The sequence below is a fragment of the Gobio gobio genome (genome assembly GCF_949357685.1).
Source record: "Gobio gobio genome assembly, chromosome: 7".
NCBI lineage: Eukaryota > Metazoa > Chordata > Actinopteri > Cypriniformes > Gobionidae > Gobio > Gobio gobio.
In genome coordinates this window covers 29,065,488-29,085,886 of record NC_137103.1, presented here as the reverse complement: position 1 = coordinate 29,085,886, position 20,399 = coordinate 29,065,488, and positions in this window count along the sequence as shown.

Sequence of the window (20,399 nt, the reverse complement as noted above, 5' to 3'; positions counted from 1 at the left end):
TACAGAGAGCTAGCAACTCTCTGCTGTCTCAGACTACAACATCTTTGTCCTGTGTCGGCCACCGTAGCTTCTCTATGTGCTTCAAAAGGGAGGGGTGAGTGGTGGGCGGTTGCAATTCGAAACCTCACCACTAGATGCCGCTAAAATTTACACAGTGCACCTTTAAATCAACTTTCCTGTATTTGCTCCTTATACAAGTTGTATTGTGTATGGTCCTGTACACATGCAAATACAAAGGGTTAATATTTATATCTAAAAAAGGAAGGAAGGAGGAACAAAAAGGAAGTGTATCAAGACAGGCACCGACTAGTCTTTGCAAGATCATGAAGACAGATATCAAATAGTTTTTTGTCCTAGACCAGCTGGATATTATTTGCATGTTACTTTCCAAAGGCACATTTCTTGAATGTTCAAATAGGCAAGATCTCTATTAGATCAGGAACTTGCATTCCTCTTTCACCCTTTGCTGTGAGAAGAAGCTTGACTCTTTATTATCACTCTCAGTTCTCTTGACTCCTGAAGAACGATCTGATCGTGTAAGACTTTTCTCTAACAACGGGACTGGGCCATTAAAATTTTTTATTTGGGGTAGATTTTTCTTGTATAGAGAGGTATTCACGTTTTGATTTAGTTTTGGTTTCATTTTCTGTCAGTATGTTCAGTCACCTGTTTTCCTGTGTTCCTTTGTTTTCCTTTTCCCACCACTAATCAGTAGTCATGGACACTCATTTATGATCACACCTGTAAGACTTTTGTATTTAATGTTGAATTACAAATTTATACATTGTTATATCTAGGTTCAAATGTAATAGAATATAACTGAAACATTATCTATATTTGTGTTTTACATTTTGAAGTAAACTTGAGGAAATTCTAAGGAGATGACGTCAGGCTGTGTAAGTGGTTGAGACATTAAGTCTTTTGTCTTTATGCACTCCCGGACTATTTACCATGACAAGTTTAGAGCAATACTGCCTGAGTGATTGGATTAGCATCTATGCGTTTGAATAGTTATGCTGATTAGGAGTAGGTGATACTCTGTCTGGGCAGGTTTTCCCAAAACCTGTATATTTAATTAACATGCTTTGTTCAACCTCAATGTAAATCCCTCCCCCTTTGGAATGTATATAACCTATCAGGTATACTGTTAAATCAGACTGTTTTCGGACGACCTGCAGCACAGAGAGTTCTCATTAAAAAGAATTACTTCTGTCTTGATCCAACGTCTCCTGGTCTATTCTTCGAGAAACAACTGAAGTTCACAACAGATGGTGCCGTGACCCGGATAGTGTCCAGCTTCCTCACCTGAAATCCAGATTGAAACTTCAAGTTCAAAGATAAAGATCTGCCTACGTTCCAGACTGGAATCCAGAGCGAAACTTCCAGCTGAACAAAGATTTTCCAGACTGAATCTTTCAACCAAGGGTTGCGGTGAGTGCTGCTCTATCCAAAAGAACCTTAAAAGACCAGTACAAATTAGTTTATCCTCTGGCTGCCAGGGAAGAGTTAACGGACGGCTGTAGGGTTTGGTTAACTAAGTTATCCTCTGTTGTCAAACAGAAGAGATTAGCCTCACAAACTAATAATTGTTCTGTTTGAAATAGGGAAGATTAGCATTTAGCTAATATTTGTGTTTTGTGTTACCCTCTAATTCTGTTTGAAATAGGGAAGATTAGCATTTAGCTAATATTTGTGTTTTGTGTTACCCTCTAATTCTGTTTGAAATAGGGAAGATTAGCATTTAGCTAATATTTGTGTTACCCTCTAAAAAGTTTGTTTTTAGAGATGAGTCATCCTCTGTTTCAAGCAGGGAAGATTAACATTTAGTTAATATTTGTGTTTGTCCTCTGTTTTTGTCAAAGAAAGTTAACAATAGTTAAGCTGTGTTAACAAAGAAATTATCAGAGAAGTCAGTGTTTGTGAGTGTGTGGTAACAAAGAAATTCATAAAATGTTTAGGAAAAGTGCTAGACTAATCCCCACAACTAAAAAAGGTGGTCTCGCAGCTCCTTTGTGGACCGAAAGTGATTTCAAATCACGGTTAGGAGTGCAGATGGATTTAATTGTCACAGAGAAAGTTAAGCAAGAACTAACGCAGAAATATGAGATACATCCAGACAAGACTTGGTCGATTGATGAATGTAAAAAAGTTTTAGGAGCATGTATTCGCAAGAACAATGTGAAAGGCATTATTTGTTGTCACAGAGAATTTGTTTTAGCAATAGTTACAGAACAGTCTAAACGCAACTCAGAGCTGGAGAAACAGAACAATGAGCTCCGGGCTAGAATATCTTCTTTGACTAGGAAATTACACCGCAACAAAGATGCAGTAAAAACTGATGAGGGAGAATTTAGTCAGCCGGATATCATTTATCCTGACTTAAAAGCTTTCTTTGAAACAGATGTAGACATCCAATCAGTAACTGATAAGCCAGTAGATTCAGTGAAGGTGTGTGGGGCAAGGAGAAGGTCTCAGGGAATTGAGGGAACTGAAAGTGTTAGAAATAAACCTGCAAACTGCAGTAAGATAGGCACATGATTAATATTATTAATTACAATGATGCATGTCAGAGCTGTGGAACAGATGGTAGTGTCATGCTCCTTTTGACATATGAAGTATGCAACAATTGTGCATATTGTATATGTGGTGTATTTGTGCACACATGTACCTTTGAGCGCTATGACAAACTCATGTCACTTCAATGCACACTGAACAAGAATTCATTGACACAATATTGTACTGTTGTTTTACATTTTTCACATGTAGTTTGATATTTTTCACGTGTAGTTTGATGCGGCTAATCATTAGATGGTGTGTGTAGAGTTATGTAGGATTGTAACATACGGTCCACTGGAGGCAAATGTTCAGAACCCATGTGCAGCATTTATTTATCCAAACATAAATCCTAACATAACTCAAAACTTGGCAAAACAACAAACAAACCTGGCTTGACAATAAACTTGGCTTCATTAAACATAACAGACTTGAGAACACTCACCACCAACGGGTACAACGTTAATAACAGACAAAGACACATGGCAAACATGAGGGCTTAAATACACACACAGACTAATGACAAGACAAGTGACACCTGTGAACAGTGATGAGACAATGAACCAATGACAGGACAAGACACAAGATCACATGAGGGCATGGGATTCACATGACACTGAAACATGACAAAACCAGGAAGTGCATGACAAGACTGTGAACATGACACTAAAACAAAGCAAGAACATGATAAACTAAAACATGAACAAGGAACAATGAACATGAACCAACACCAAACACCCTGTGACAGATCCCCCCCTCTATGGGCGGCCCCTGACGCCCAAACACCAACACATCAATAACCTAACAAAGAGTCTTAACAAAAAGTCTTGGGGGGCGGTCTTGGGGGAGGGATGGTGGGCCAGGCCCGTGCAGGGGCACCGGACCCAGACATGACAAGGCCGGGCCTGGGAGCGTGGGCGGACCTGGACCCTGTGGCGTGGGCGGACCTGGACCCTGTGGCGTGGGCGGACCTGGACCCTGTGGCGTGGGCGGACCTGGACCCTGTGGCGTGGGCGGACCTGGACCCTGTGGCGTGGGCGGACCTGGACCCTGTGGCGTGGGCGGACCTGGACCCTGTGGCGTGGGCGGACCTGGACCCTGTGGCGTGGGCGGACCTGGACCCTGTGGCGTGGGCGGACCTGGACCCTGTGGCGTGGGCGGACCTGGACCCTGTGGCGTGGGCGGACCTGGACCCTGTGGCGTGGGCGGACCTGGACCCTGTGGCGTGGGCGGACCTGGACCCTGTGGCGTGGGCGGACCTGGACCCTGTGGCGTGGGCGGACCTGGACCCTGTGGCGTGGGCGGACCTGGACCCTGTGGCGTGGGCGGCCATGGCGGCAACGGCAGTTCTACAGGCCATGGCAGTAATGGCGGTTCAGGGGGCCACAGAGGCGTGGCCTTCATGGCCTCCATGTACCCCTTGTCCCCCCCCAAAATTTTCTTGGGCGGGACAGTGGGGCCATGGGCTGGAGCCTGGACGGGGCCGTGGGCTGGAGCCTGGACGGGGCCGTGGGCTGGAGCCTGGACGGGGCCGTGGGCTGGAGCCTGGACGTGGCCGTGGGCTGGAGCCTGGACGTGGGCTGGAGCCTGGACGTGGGCTGGAGCCTGGACGTGGGCTGGAGCCTGGACGTGGGCTGGAGCATGGACGTGGGCTGGAGCATGGACGTGGGCTGGAGCATGGACGTGGGCTGGAGCGTGGACGTGGGCTGGAGCGTGGACGTGGCTATAATAGTCCTTTGCCTCTCCTACCGTCCAATCTGAGCCACTTAGAAACAAAATAAAATCAATGCATTGCCAGAAGCTGCAGGGGTGTTCCTCTGATGGCATGAGGGCTGCAATGTCAGAGTCCAAACCGGAACAAAAGCACCTCTTAAGTAAGGTCTCATTCCAGGGCAACAAATCCATGAACCGAATAAAGTCTCTGACATAGTCCCCTATGGGACGCTGGCCTTGACAAGGGTGGGCAATGGTAACTGCTGGGTTCATAATGGCGGTCTGTTATTCTGTAACATACGGTCCACTGGAGGCAAATGTTCAGAACCCATGTGCAGCATTTATTTATCCAAACATAAATCCTAACATAACTCAAAACTTGGCAAAACAACAAACAAAACCTGGCTTGACAATAAACTTGGCTTGATTAAACATAACAGACTTGAGAACACTCACCACCAACGGGTACAACGTTAATAACAGACAAAGACACATGGCAAACATGAGGGCTTAAATACACACACAGACTAATGACAAGACAAGTGACACCTGTGAACAGTGATGAGACAATGAACCAATGACAGGACAAGACACAAGATCACATGAGGGCATGGGATTCACATGACACTGAAACATGACAAAACCAGGAAGTGCATGACAAGACTGTGAACATGACACTAAAACAAAGCAAGAACATGATAAACTAAAACATGAACAAGGAACAATGAACATGAACCAACACCAAACACCCTGTGACAAGGATGGTGAAAGATGTGTGCATAATCTGAGCCCCCCCTTCCCGCCTGTGTACAACACCTAGAATAATCTTTATTTAATCTTTATTTTTATCTTTAATTGTTATTTTATTCCATGTGTTCCAATGTTCATAAACTGGATTAAATGTGATTTTCATGGGTGTTAGAAAAAACTATTAATTTAGGCTTATACAACCTGTAAGTCATAGACTAGGTCTGAGAGGTACACGTGAACAGCTAAGGGTTATAGGTGATAGACGCATGCGCATTCGTTGTTATAAGTTACCATGTGTGTGCGTGAGCAACGGCATCTCATGTACTGTTCATGTTTTGTAATTTCAGGTAAGAGATAATTGCAAATCGATGCACAAACTGTTGTATGAGGTGAAGGAGTGAGGAATAAGTTAAATAGGCTGTTACAGCGGTTAATCGCTCAATATAGAGTGTTAATCAGATCTATCCGTGATTATATGCATGAAGGTGTCTTTGATATTGATAATCTCTGTCAGCAAGACGAAGACAGAGATGGGCTGGGTTGTTCGTCGATATTGGCAAAGTTATGGTGCCACTTAGACATGAATGAAGCAAAAGAAAGTGTTAAAGTTAAAAGGGTTGTAGGTGATAGACGCATGCGCATTCGTTGTTATAAGTTACCATGTGTGTGCGTGGGCAACGGCATCTCATGTACTGTTCATGTTTTGAAATTTCAGTGTGAAGCAAAGTAAAGAACCTGAATCACAACATGCTCGAGAGTTGGTGTTATTACTCGGGTGTTTAACAAATTGGCGAGCCAGTCCCAGGAGATGAACTGTGCATGAGAGAAACGGAGACGCGCATGCAGCACGGGTCCAGCGGGTGAGCGAGAGCGAGACGGAGACGCGCATGCAGCACGCGCCCAGCGGGTGAGCGAGAGCGAGACGGAGACGCGCATGCAGCAAGCGCCCAGCGGGTGAGCGAGAGCGAGACTGAGACGCGCATGCAGCACACAATCAGGGAATTGCGCTATTTAAAATGGAGCTGGAAAGTCTGCATGACAGGGTGGGTGAGGCTTTACTACACCTGCACATTGAACAGCGTGCAGTTTCGCGAAGCTGTCCATCTCTCAGGATCAGAAAAAACATGTGTTAATTCGCATGATCAGTGAGTCTGTGGACAATGTTATTGAGACAGAAGAAGAGGAGATTGCAGAACAGTATTTAAATAATTTACTGGAGCAAGCAATGCAACTAAGACAGGGTGATCACGTTACCAAAGTTAGTTCAAAGAACGCAGCTGAGGCTGGTGAACTCCAAAGATTGCAAAAGCAGTATGCAGAGCTTCAGCTAAATTTCCAGACCTGTACTCAAGCATTAGTTGAACAGATCAATAAATTGAGTGAAAAAGTTGATGGAAGTGGACCTCCTCTGACACCTGTTCAACAAAGGGAGACCCCCTCACCCACAAACAGGCTTTCTGAAGTCACAATAAGGCGAGAGTTTAAGATATGTGGCCAGATAGGGGAAAGAGGCCAGAAAGAAAAACTCTCTTATACCAATCTAATGCATCAGATTGATATGGGGCTCAGCAAGGGGTATAATGATGCTGAAGTGATTGATGCGGTGGTGAAAGCCATCAGCCCCAGCCTCAGCTTACGTGATATGTTGGAGATAAAGAGCAATCTCACTCTGCCCCAGCTAAAAACTATCTTAAAAGGACACTTTAAGGAGGACAGCTCCACAGACCTCTACCACAAACTGGTCAACATCAGCCAGGATATTCGAGAATCGCCTCAAAACTTTCTGTTTCGTGCCATTGAACTTAAGGAAAGGCTGCTGCTGGCCTCCAGAGAGGTTGGGGCTGATGAACAGTGCAGCCCAGAGTTCATACAGAACAAGTTTTTACGATCTATCAGCACTGGGCTGTTGAGTGACAATTTGAAATTTCAACTCAAAACTTATCTGGATGACCTGCAGATAACTGACGAGGTACTTATAGAAAAGATGAATGAGGCATCTAGCATTGAGTATGAAAGACAAGCGAAGCTAAGGAAAAACAGCAACAAAGTCACCAAGGTCAGTGAGATAGAAGCTGAATTGGGAACGCCTCAAAAGAACAGCTGTACAGGAGGAGCTCATGCTGGTGTCCAAGACACCTCCGCCCAAGTGGTTAGAAGTAAAGTTCGAAAAACTACGGCTAATAATCAGAAGGACACTGAACTTTATGAAGTAGTGAAACAGTTAAAAGAGGAGGTGGAGGAAATGAGAAAAACCTTATTCAGTCAAAAGGGGTTGACTGTTCCTTCGCGATGGAAAACAAAGAAGGGGTGCAGAGAATGTAGGGAGAATGGTGTTGAAGACCAGTGCGTGCACTGCTTTAAGTGTGGGCAGGCAGGACATCTCTCTATAGGTTGCAGAGGCATAAGGAAGCCGTCAGATAGAATGGAGCAAGTGGACTTGGCAGTACAAACTGTGTCACATCCTAGCCAGGTGGAGGAGAGTAGTAACATGGAGGAACTTCTTCAGAGGATTAAACAGCTGGAGGCAAAAGAGGCTACCCCGCAGCAGATGCTGGCAAGTAGGGGGGAGGATTCCACCTATGTGAGTCACCTTTCTTCCCATTGTCATTTAAAGCTACTGAACTTAATTGGGAAGAAATGCATGATAAACTGCTTCATAGATGGAGTGGCAACTAAAGCGTTGTGGGATACGGGATCACAAATATGCCTGATTAATGAGGAATGTAAAGCGAGCCACCTTCCGCACACCACTGTACGCAGCATGGAAGAAATATTGGGCTGTGGAACGTTGGTCGGAAAAGCCGTTAACCAAACACCAATTCCTTTCATAGGCTGGGTGGAAGTAAAGTTTCAGCTGGGAGAAGAGGAGGCACAACAGCCTGAATTATTGGTGCCCATGCTCGTTTCACATGACTCTGGAGTGGCAGGAGACCCAATTGTCGGCTACAATGTCATTGAACAGCTACTCAAAATTGGTGTGGAGCACCAACTGCCAGTCAGCTCGACAGCAGTGAGCAAAGCTTTTTCTCTGGACTGTAAGAAAACCGAAGTGTTAATTCAACTGGAGCAAAACAACAGCAGTGATTCATCAGAAGGGATGGTGAGAGCAGGTCGACTCAGAACAGTGATACCAGCAGGTCACACAAAGGGGGTAAAGTGCAGTGTGCGAACAGACCCCTTTCCCCTGAAACGGGAAGTTGTTTTCGAGCCAACAGAGAGCCGGAGATGGCCAGATGGACTGATGGTGGCAGAGACTATGATCCAGCTGCAAAAAGGAAGCTGGACTCGAGTTACGATCCCTGTTACAAATGACAACAGTCATGACATCACCCTTCCCCCTCGCATAGTGCTTGGTTATGTACAGCAAGTGAAGGCAGTATACCCAGTAGAAGCCAGGCCAGCCCAGATACTACCCTCTGAGCAGCTGAGTTCTAATGAAGAGAGAGAAAGCCGTTCAAGTGAAATGCCAGAGACAAGGGTAGGAGTGGAAGCAACTCAAGCTCAGGAGGACACAGACCGGTGGGACCCACCAGTCTGCCTCACTCACTTGACACCAAATCAACAGAGTCAAGTGCGGCGAGTGCTTAGAGAAGGGTGTGAGGCATTCTCAAAAGATGACAATGATGTAGGCTGTATTCCTTCATTGCAACTTAAAATCCGGCTGAGTGATTCCACTCCGGTGAGGCGCACATACACATCGGTGCCCAGGCCCCTACACAAAGAGGTAAAAGAGTATCTAGAAGATCTATTGAATCGAGGATGGATCAAGAAATCCAGGTCAGCATACTCATCACCAATCGTTTGTGTACGGAAAAAAGACGGCAGTCTAAGGCTCTGCTGTGATTATCGGGAGCTGAATCGGAAGTCCATCCCTGATCGTCACCCCATACCACGTGTGCAGTAGTGTTAATTTTGTCACCCATTTTTAATTTAGTCTTAGTCTTAGTCTTGTGCCAAATCTCCTTGTTAGTTTTAGTCATATTTAGTCATTCACATATCTTTTTTTGTTAGTCAAGTTTTAGTCGACTAAAAGTCTCGTCATTTTAGTCTAGTTTTAGTCAAACGACAACTCAAGGTATCTTAGTCAAGTTTTAGTCGACCAAAAGTCTAGTCATTTTAGTCTAGCTTTAGTCAAAGGAAAACTCAATATATTTTGTGGCAAAATAAGTTACATAAAGTACATATAACCTGCATAATGTTTGTGCCACAACACCATAGCTAACTGGTTGATTTACAGCTGCCATAGATGCCTAAAATCAGCATTAGCTTATGAGACGATGGGCACACATATTGATTTCGATCTTGATTCAGTATGAATTCATATGTATATTGCCTACTGTACATATAAGGAAAAATACGTTTTTTACAATTTTTTGGGGTTATATTAGGCCTATATTTGCTTGCATTCTTTACTATTCACTATTATTAACATTTCAAAATTTCCCAAATAAGTAAGCAGTTATGATCAGTTATGATCTTTTGAGCAACTAGACTTCATGTATATTTATTAACAAGTGAATTTTTTTTATTTTTCCAGCCACAAAATGGCTCTAATTTGCCTCTTTGCAGTGGAATTCTCTATTTTAACCTTAATTAATACACTAATTGTAATATAAATAATACAAATATTAGAAGAAAAATATTTTAAGTGGTCATTAATGGACCATAAGTATTGCACAAATAGTATTTAGTACCAAAAGATCTCCTCAAAATATTCAATAAATATTATTGAATTAAAATATAGGCTATTTATTTTTAAAATAGTTAAGGTGTATGATCACATTTGACCATCAATGAGTATAAGTGTGACTTAATTAGTAAGGAATACCTGAGGGCTAAATACAAGAAAAACATTAATATTAATGTTAACAATTTTGTATCTCTACCACTCCATAATAAAATTATACTGTAAATGTGGCTGACGCACACTATGCTGTACGGTTTACCAAAAATTGCTGCAAACACCTGTATAGTGAAGCTGTTGTGTAACTTGCGCGGCTTAAGCCATTCACATACACTGACACAGCACTAGAAGTATTGAGCGCTCCGGGAACCACGTGACCATGCGTGCCGGCGCGAGATGACAGGCAGAGTCTGAGAGAGACCTGTAGCCTACTCGAGCAACAGCGGGAACTCTTTCGGAATATTTTGAACAGCTGAATATTCATCTCATAATGAAAATGTAGACACGATTGTAGACGAAAATGAAGAGAGATTTTATCTTAGTTTTTATTTTATGCAAAACATTTTAGTCTCGTCCTTTTTCGTCAACAATAATGCATGTTAATTTAGTCTTAGTCAGTGTTTTTGGACATTGGTGCAGTCTCGTCATCGTCTCGTCTTCGTCACGGAAAAAAAGGTCGTTAACGAACATATTTAGTCTCGTCTCGTCTGACGAAATTAACACTAGTGTGCAGGACATGTTGAACAGTCTGAGTGGGAGCGTGTGGTTTTCGGTGCTGGACCAAGGCAAAGCATACCATCAGGGGTTCATGGAGGAAAACAGCCAGCCACTCACAGCATTTATCACTCCCTGGGGGCTGTACGAGTGGATTAGGATCCCCTTTGGCCTATCTTCAGCTCCAGCAGAGTTTCAGCGTAGCATGGAGGAGTGTCTGGTTGGGCTTCGGGATGAGAGTTGTCAGCCTTACCTCGATGACAATCTTGTCCACAGTCGTACATTTGAAGACCACTTGAATGATCTCCGGAAGGTATTGCATCGCTATCAGAAGCATGGAGTAAATCTGACACCGAAGAAGTGTGAAGTGTTCAAGAACAGAGTGAAATTCCTTGGGAAGATTGTGTCGAAAGAAGGATTTTCCATGGATCCTGCTGAACTCGCACCTGTACAGGCTTTGAAGGAGAGAAGGCCGTCGACAGTTGGAGAACTGAGGAAAGTCTTGGGGTTCATCTCTTATTATCGAACATATATCCCAAACTTCTCAAGAATCGCCAAGCCTCTGTACTGCCTACTGTCGGTCGAGGATGGACCTGGAAAGAAGAACAAACCAAAAAGCAAGGGGAAGTCACAAGGTAAAAACAAGACCACTGGCCAATTATCCTCCAGTCATCCAATTACTTGGACACCACAACACCAAGAAGTCTTATGTCAGCTGATTGACTTCCTGCTAAACCCACCTGTCCTTGGTTATCCGGAGTTTGAAAAACCATTCATACTCCACACTGATGCATCACAGGAGGGCTTAGGAGCGGTCCTTTATCAGCGCCAAGCGGAGAAGCTGGTTGTAATCAGCTTTGGCTCAAGAACTCTAACAGCCCCTGAGAGAAATTATCACCTTCATTCCGGGAAGCTAGTGTTGGGGTAACAGCTTAGGACCCAGGACCAGTAGTGAAAAATGAAGACCAGGAGTCAGGAGTCAGATTAATTAAAGAAAATTTACTGAAGAATAGTTTGCAGTTTCATCAGCAGAAGCCAGCTCAAGAGGAGTTCGTAGGCCGCGCTCCCTCTAACAGTCTCCCCGCCTCCGTCTAACGTACATACAATTTTCTGAACAGTTATACGGTTTTCAAGGTCTAGACACGTCATTACTGCCATGTGGAATGATTCTGATTGGTTCTAACAACATGCAATGTAAGCAACTTTCCACACGTAGACAGATAGGAGCATATATCACTAAAAATGCGTAGACTCCGTGTCGCCCAGGCCCAGATTAATCCTCAATGACCTCGGAGGTCACAGAAAAGACGCCTCAAAGTCTGGAATCGTTTGCAGAAAGGACCATCTCCAATACTGGATCTGCACAGAATCATGAGACGCACACACAAAGTTTCCCAGAAAAACAGTTTCCATCAAGGTCGGGACATCTTAACTAACTATCAACAAAGCTGAATCTGCAAAACATGCTGATACTACATTTAGTACAGAAGTGACTTTATTCTATTCTATTCTATAAAGAAAGAAAAGTATATCAGAGAGGTACATTTCTGTTACATTTTGAGTCCCCAAAAGAGTCACATAGCTGTAACATAGATGACCCCGGGGGTCGCTTTAGGAAGACATACAGTTAACACATGCTGAGCTCTTCTCACTTCAAACACCAAGGACATTTTCCTGTCAGCACATCTTGACACAGACATCAGAGCTGGATTCAAAAGCACAGAGCAACTAAAACACTACAATATTCAAAATCACTCCTTGAATATAGAGAACTGATTTATCAAATGTAGGACACTGTTATAACTTGATTATCATTCATTCTTATTTTAATATTGAACATAAAATCATTCTTGAAGGATATGTGTCTGATGAAGAGACAAGTGATGTTTGGCTTGACCCTTGACCCTTCATTCCCCCCTTTTAGACCATATGTGGGGGTCCCATACCGCCACGTCTGGTCTACAAGTGAGGTCACTACGGAAGGTCAAGTGGTGACGCATGTTTCCCGTTAGGGTCACAATTGTCTCTTCACCTCATCACGGACATGCTGGCCACTAAAAAGACCAGTCCCCGTTTTGAGGCTCTTTACCCCTTCCACTCACAAACAAGGCCCCAATGTTCTTCTCAAAACTCCTGATCAACACACTGATAACGTGCTTTCTCTCATTGAGAGGGGAACAGACAATATAGTACAATAGTATTCATACAATTCTTTAGGGTTTCAGTAAAAGGAAATATAAAATAAAATAAAATAAAATAAAATAAAATAAAATAAAATAAAATAAAATAAAATAAAATAAAATAAAATAAAATGAAATGAAAGACAAGTCCATATTTAATCTCCGAAAGCCGGGCTAAACGAGCAATCTCTGTTGCTGCATTCCCATCAAGTTAGAGGTGTGTGATGCCTCTAAAATCTGAACACATGACTGAAATTTGCAAGGTTAAAATGACCAGAATGATCTCAGCTGACCCTTGAATGCCAATCTTTAAGGTGTTTCCTGGCTCTCAATTATGCGGTATTTGGTGAGCGGTATAGAGGGGCCAATATTAGGGCAGGGGCTGCTGTGTCCAGTCTTGACCTTGGCCCCTACGAAACACAGCTTCCCCTCCCCACAGTGATGCTGCTGGCCTCACAGACATCTGCCTCACCTCTCATACACACCTCACATAAAAACACCCCCCTTTCTGGGAGGTGCCCCAATGGCGGTGACCCCCATTGGCTTAGGTTGTCCTCCGCTGGCCAACAGAAGAGCTTACCCGTCATCGGCGAATCACCTCATGCTCATTGGTCATCGCTTAAGATCGTTGACCCTCAACAGGATCCGATATTCTCTGGAACCTTTTGGAAAGTGCATTCAAGAGTCAGCAGAGCCCCGGGTCTGCTTTCAAATGAGTAAAAACATGGAGACAGGTTAATAATAGTTCCTGATCACACAGTTTTCCTGATACGAGTGTTCTCGTGAGACATCACACACGCCTAGGACAGACCCTCAGTCACCACTCAGAGAGCAAATACAAACTTTTAGAAAATATAGAGGAAGAAACAAAATCATACCTAGGGAGGGTAATTCAATTCATGATAATAATATAGAAAGATAAATATTGACTAAGTCTTTGATTATAAATTTAATTAAGATATATATATACAATTATATTGGAGAGGCAGTGGATTCTAGAACCCACCCTTTAAGTTTCTCCTGAGGCCAAAGTGGGGGTATTAATGGTCTACCAATTTAGGCTGGTTCCTAATTTCCAATTAAAAATAGGATTGTAATTACTTTTTCAAAACAGACCTTTTCAGGTATAAAACTCAATAGTGGCCTAAAATAAAAAAAAATAAACAATATAATAGTCCATCCAATTGCATTCAGTCTCATATAGCATGCCCCACCTCAAAAGAATAGAAAATAAAATAAAACATTCATATCATCCATCTCATTATTTCCACTTAAAACATAAACTTGTTCCTAATTTTTACTCAAGAACCCTTTTGCTAAATTTACTTTTTCCAACAGACCCATGTTCTCCCCTCATAGCCCACATAACTGTTGATGGACTTATCCATAAAAAGAAAATCGTTAATGTTAAAACCTTTTTATCAAAATGACTTCAGCTTGTTTACTCATCTTTATCATATTGACATTATGCTTAAATATACCTAATACCAAATTATTAATCACCATGTGATTAGTAAAACATTTAAGATCATTCATCATGGTTTTCCTTAAAGTACCCTTTTTTAATTTTCTTTTATTCTCAATGTCTTGTTCATTAAAACTCTTCAGGTGTAAGCTCCAAATGACCAAAATCTTAAACCTCTTAATTCATGTCACTTGGTAGTGATACTTCATCAAATCCTCACTAGCCTTATCTTGCCACTTACACCCAAACGTGTCATCACTTTACAAAGAACTTACAGATTTCATAATTTCCCATATTACTTTAAATTTGGACTATAAGTCATCATCAATTTTTTTAAAGCTGTTTTTCCATTTAACTTTACGGGTGTTCCTAAATTCTATTTCACAACATTAATCTTTGGGCTATTTCTCATTATTGTTCTATCAATCTGCAGATGCCACACAATATGATCATTATTGTTTCTTATCTCTCCTGCTCTGCAGAAACCAAAATATTATTTTCCTCTTATCTCAATCACAGTCACACAGAAAGACTTAAAGTCACTTCTTCTTTAACATTAATTGTGGTTCTCTATATAAATCAAAATATCATAAAAAATTAAAATAAAGTAAAAATAAAACTTTTCATTTTTAGAAGTTATCTCTTTGGTCGCCCTCTGGCCTTTCAGAATTTTGAGGGAGTCTCTGGATAATTTAGATAGTGACTTCAGCCAATTTGTCACTTTGTCTCTGCCGTCAAGTCTATAACATTTACGCCTACCATTTTTAATCAATTGACATTATTTAAATTTAAGCCCTCAGTTGAATTTAGACAAAGGTTTTAACCCATGATGGACGGCAATCTTTAACTTTACAATTCCACTTTAACTAATCCAGAGAGTAATTCAAATCAACATCATAAATGACAAAAGTCGTTATAACAGACAGAGCTGGATAACAATCCATTTAAAGCTCGTCCCGTGTTCTGGATCATCTTTTCACCAGATTCCTTCAAAATTATCAGTTTCTCTAAAGGTTGTCGTTTACCTTAACCCATCTGTAATGGTCAAATACTCATTCCAGAGGTTAATGACACCCAATTAGGACAGAACAGTTCTAGGAACACATACAACATAAAGTGCAGTCACACCCACACACACATTAAACATTAATTGCTCATCCGCAAATTTTACTTTTAGTGTTTACTCAAATTATTATTCAAACTCATTTTTTGCATCTGCTCATTATTAATTTGTCTCTACAAAAGTCAGCTGGATTGTTTTGGTTCGGATCATCTATCATCTGTGGCACAGGCTCAGATATCAGCCTTGAGCTGGTTTTGAAATAGAGAGAGACTTCTATGCATTCAGGACTGGTACTGCATTTTCATAAACTTTTAACTTGTCACTCTAGCACAGCATAAGACTTGGCTAGAGATCACATTTATCTTCCAATAAACGTCAGACTTCACACTATCTCAGCGTAAGACCTGGCTAGAAATTAAAATTGTTTTCAAATAAGCGACAGATATTTTCCTTTTAACTCTATCTTTTGCCAGAATTGACGGTTCCAAATAACCATAATTTTATATTTGTCTTTTGCCCAAACAATAAATTTAACTTCAAACATCTAAATTGAGTCTGAGTTACTCTTCCAATTTTAGCCACAGCACCAGAAATGACATGGTGGGCCAGATTCAGATAAGCGAATTGTTTTATTACAGCTCAGCATGAGCTTATCTTTTGAAACCAAAACATCAGCTTCTAGGGTTTTTAGCTTTTAACACCCATTCTCCTACGGTGTTTTTACCAACATCCAGTCAAATAAACTTTATCAGAATTTTTCACGAATCATTTTAACATTTTTATCATTTAAACCCTCTATGTCTCTAATTATATAGTTACTGCCATTAATTTTTAACCTCATAATTTATTTTAAAATGATCATGGATCTTTCCTTTAAAAGGAATTCCTTAAGACTTCAATTTATTGAACTTATTACTTATTTCCTTATTTTCAATCTGTGTACCTCTGTTTAAAATCCCTCCGTGTCCGTGACTATATCTGCTTTTTCCTTTTTCTTTTCAAAAACAACAACTTCAAGTCCTTTTACTCACACTACACAAACCAAATCCTACATAATTTTCAGTGATTTCTGCCAATTTATTTCACAAACAGTTAGGAATTAAAATTTTTCCAGTCTTTTAGCTTTTAGCCAGTCAAGTTTCTGATTAACTTTTAACTTTTAAGCAACAAACGGACAAAGGAGGAGGCAAGTAATTGAGTAAAAAATTAATAGTCTTTATTGAATGATAATCAACTTGAGGAAAGAATGAGCAACTCCTGTCTTCTCAGGCTATTGGACCAGAGTAGCCGCTGGAACGATGTTCCACTGTCTTCGGGGGACAATAGAGCGATAGTGGCTAGGAAGGCTTACTCCACGGCGTTGCTGCTCATCTGCAGGACTCAAACGGTAAGTAACAGGTATGTTCACTTTCTCAACAGCAGATTCTCTTATCAGGACGTGAGAGGGGAATTGTGACTTTAAAACTCACTTCACAGCGTTGCTGCACATCTGCAGGACTCAGACGGTAGGTAACAGGTAAGGTTCCTTCTCTTAACAGCAGATTCTCTTATCAGGACGTGAGAGGGGAATGGTGACTTTAAAACTCACTTCGCAGCGTTGTTGCACATCTGCAGGACTCAAACAGTAAGGAACAGGTAATGTCTCTTCTCTCAACAGCAGATTCTCTCATCAGAACATGAACGGGAATTTGTGACTTTAAAACTCACTTCACGGCGTTGCTGCACATCTGCAGGACTCAGACGGTAGGTACCAGGTAAGGTTCCTTCTCTCAACAGCAGATTCTCTCATCAGAACATGAACGGGAATTTGTGACTTTAAAACTCACTTCACAGCGTTGCTGCACATCTGCAGAACTCAGACGGTAGGTAACAGGTAAGGCTTCTCCTCTTAACAGCAGATTCTTTCATTAGACATTAGCGAGAGACTCAATAGGCAGCTTTACCAGCGATGTTGTACATCTTCAGAGCTCCATCAATACGTATAACAGTTCAGACTTTTCCACAGCCATACGGTTCTTCACGAGGTTTGTAATTTCAGAGAGAGAGAGAGGGTTAACAGGAGCCTTCAATGAGGGATTACTTCACGACAATACTTAGTGGAAGAGAGAATACTACAAAGCGTTACTTCACCAGTTCAGTTGTCTCGTTCTGGAATTTGGATGGGGACAAGTAGATCATTTCATGAGAATGGAAGCAGACGTTGGGAGACTCTTCTCAGCATATCACACAGCACTCGTGTTCACTACAAATCCACAGCATTAATTCAGCGTGCATCAGGTAAGGCAAACAACTGCAAATCACTCACACAGTAGGGCTGATCAGAAGCCTCGCTTCATCCATGCATTTGAATGGGAATATTCAACTCTCAATCCCTCTCCAGCGTCTCTGAAACAGATGTCCTCCTCAATAGTAAATTTCACATTCACAGTCTTTTCTTCCAGCTTTACATTTGATTCAACGATGTAATTAATTCACTTATCTTTCTCTCTTCCGGCACAGATCCAAGCAGCCGTTCAATCCAGTAATATTCTCCAAGCAGCTCTAAACGACAGCGTCCAATGTAAGCGCTCACCCAGGAGATCTTCTACCCCAAGACACAACGACAGAGACCCAGCCAAACAGCTGATTAACTGGACACCGGTTGACTTTCACCAGCTCGACCTCAACCCGGACCTGACCTGACCTGAACTGAACTCCACTCTTTTCTTCTGAATGGCTCTTTTATCCTCCTCTTGTGAAACGGAAAGCCGGTGCAAACACCGCTCCCCTCTCTCTCACACCTGCCGTGCATCAGCAGTAATTAGGCAGGGCAAAGTCTGTGGCTGTGTTCGAAATCGCCCCCTATACCCTTAAATAGGGCACTATTTGAGTGAATATCCATTTTTAGGGGTGTCCGAAACAATAGTGGACGTTTTTGAGTGCACTCATTCAATCCCACCATGCACCGCAATAACGAGTGTACATTAGATGTACGCGCTGGAGAATATGCTTGTTCGATGCCCGATCGGCGTATGACAGCAAAGTCCCGCGAGAGCATTTCGAGAGCAAACGAGAAACAACTCCTTATGCTTTTGAAACGTTCTCTCACTCAACCAGACAGTGTACTCTCAACGCACTGAGAGTCGCGCCCTGAATGAATGAACTTACCGCTGTCCGATTCGCCCTATGTACCCTCATTCTCCATTACTCCACTACTCCAAAAACGAGCCAACAAGCTTAAAGTTAACCCTTTAACTCTTTACTTGTGTGGCACTGAACTTACTTGGAAAGGGGAATAATAAAGTAACTAATAAGCATTTAATTAAAAAAATAACAATAATATTTGTATATACCGTAGTAGGCCTATATATTTCATACTTTATAGTAGGCTACTATTTATATTATGGGCGTCAGAAGCAAAAAAAAATGTCGGTGGGTCCTTTAACAGAAACATTTTACTGGAGTAGATGCAATTTACAAAAAATATACTTAAATATATCGGCTTGTTTAAACGTCTGGTTGACGAAGACACACCTACGGAATGCACAATCTTCATCAGCAGCAATAGTGTAGGGGTAAGACGCATGGCATTAAGATTTGACGCAAATTGATCAGAGGTTCGAATCCGCCTTTTACCAAACTCGCACTGATCCTTTTTTCCATCATATATCAGATCGGAAAGGAATTTATTTTCTATGAATATGAAGAAAATATTAGAAAAGTGAAAATAAAGCTACTAACGCGTTTAATCAGTGTTTATCAGGGTATGTAAACAGACGTGCTCAATTAGAGACGATACAAGTGAGTGCGCCCAATATCATTGGTCTTAAAAAGTGTGTGAGTCGATGCCATCTCCTGGCGAAACGCGGGAATTCATTCAATGCACGGCGCGACTCTCGCAGTGCATTATGGGTATTCTCTAGCCGTCGAGCATACATCGGTTGCAAACTCGTTATTGTGGTGCATTGTGGGATTGTATGAGTGCACTTAATAACGTCCACTATGGTTTCGGACACCACTAAATGGCTGTTCCCTCAAATAGTGCCCACAGCTGAATCAATCATCCATCCATCTTCCGAACCGCACTGGTCCAGCCCAATATCATGCATACAGGTATAAATGATCCTTTTTAAGATGATTATTATATTGTTTGATTAAGGTTACATGCTAGTTTCCGTAGCAGAGTTCAGGATAAATCTTTTCATTATTACTGGAGCTGCCAAACAGCAAGCACAAACTGCAAAAACGGCAGCCTTTCCGGCGCACTTAGTGTCCGAAATCACTCACTCGTTTTCGAAGTGGACTATATCAGTGGACTAATGTAGGGAATAGTGAATGAGGGTATAGGGGGCGATTTCGGAAACAGCCTCTGCTGCACCCGGAACCGGAGTGAGGTGTTACGCCAAAATAATTCCCCTCGGGGAACATGGAAAGAAAAAGAAAGGTTCCGCTTTCCCCAGCATTTTGTCACCCGTGACAATTATGTGATAAAGGGGCAGTGGCCAAATCTGAAGGGGCGGCAGGTACACGAAGACGTCAGGATCATGGCCAGGGAGAAGAACAAGTTGTGTGTAGGGGAGGATGGCATCCTATACAGGAGGACAAAGACTCGGCACCAACTAGTGTTACCCAAAAAGTTTCGTCAACTTGTTTATAAAGAGCTACATGAAGAGATGGGGCACTTAGGTGTTGAGCGAACAATGGCTCTCATTCGTGACAGATTCTTTTGGTCCCGGATGCAAGGAAATGTTGAGCACTACATAACAAAAGCGTGCAGCTGCCTAAAAAGGAAGAGGCCGAACAAACCAACCAGAGCCCCCCTGAACAGTGTGGTAACAACATACCCTTTCGAGATGGTATCTATCGACTTCTTACACCTGGAGAGTTGTAAAGGAGGGTACGAGTATATACTCGTGGTTATGGACCACTTTACGCGGTTTGCTCAAGCATACGCGTGTACTAACAAGGCTGCCAAAACCGCGGCTGAGAAGATCTTTGGGGACTATGTTCTGAAGTTTGGTTTCCCTGCTAAGCTGCATCATGACCAGGGTAGAGAATTCGAGAACAAATTGTTCGCACAACTGGAAGGATACTGTGGGATACAGGGTTCACACACTACCCCATATCATCCTCAAGGGAATGGCCAGGTAGAGCGCTTTAATAGGACACTACTTGCCATGTTGAGGAACTTGACAGAGAAGGCTAAGAGTGACTGGAAAAGCTCCCTGGCAAAAGTAGTACATGCGTACAATTGTACGCGCAATGAGGCGACTGGCTTTGCACCATATTACTTGCTGT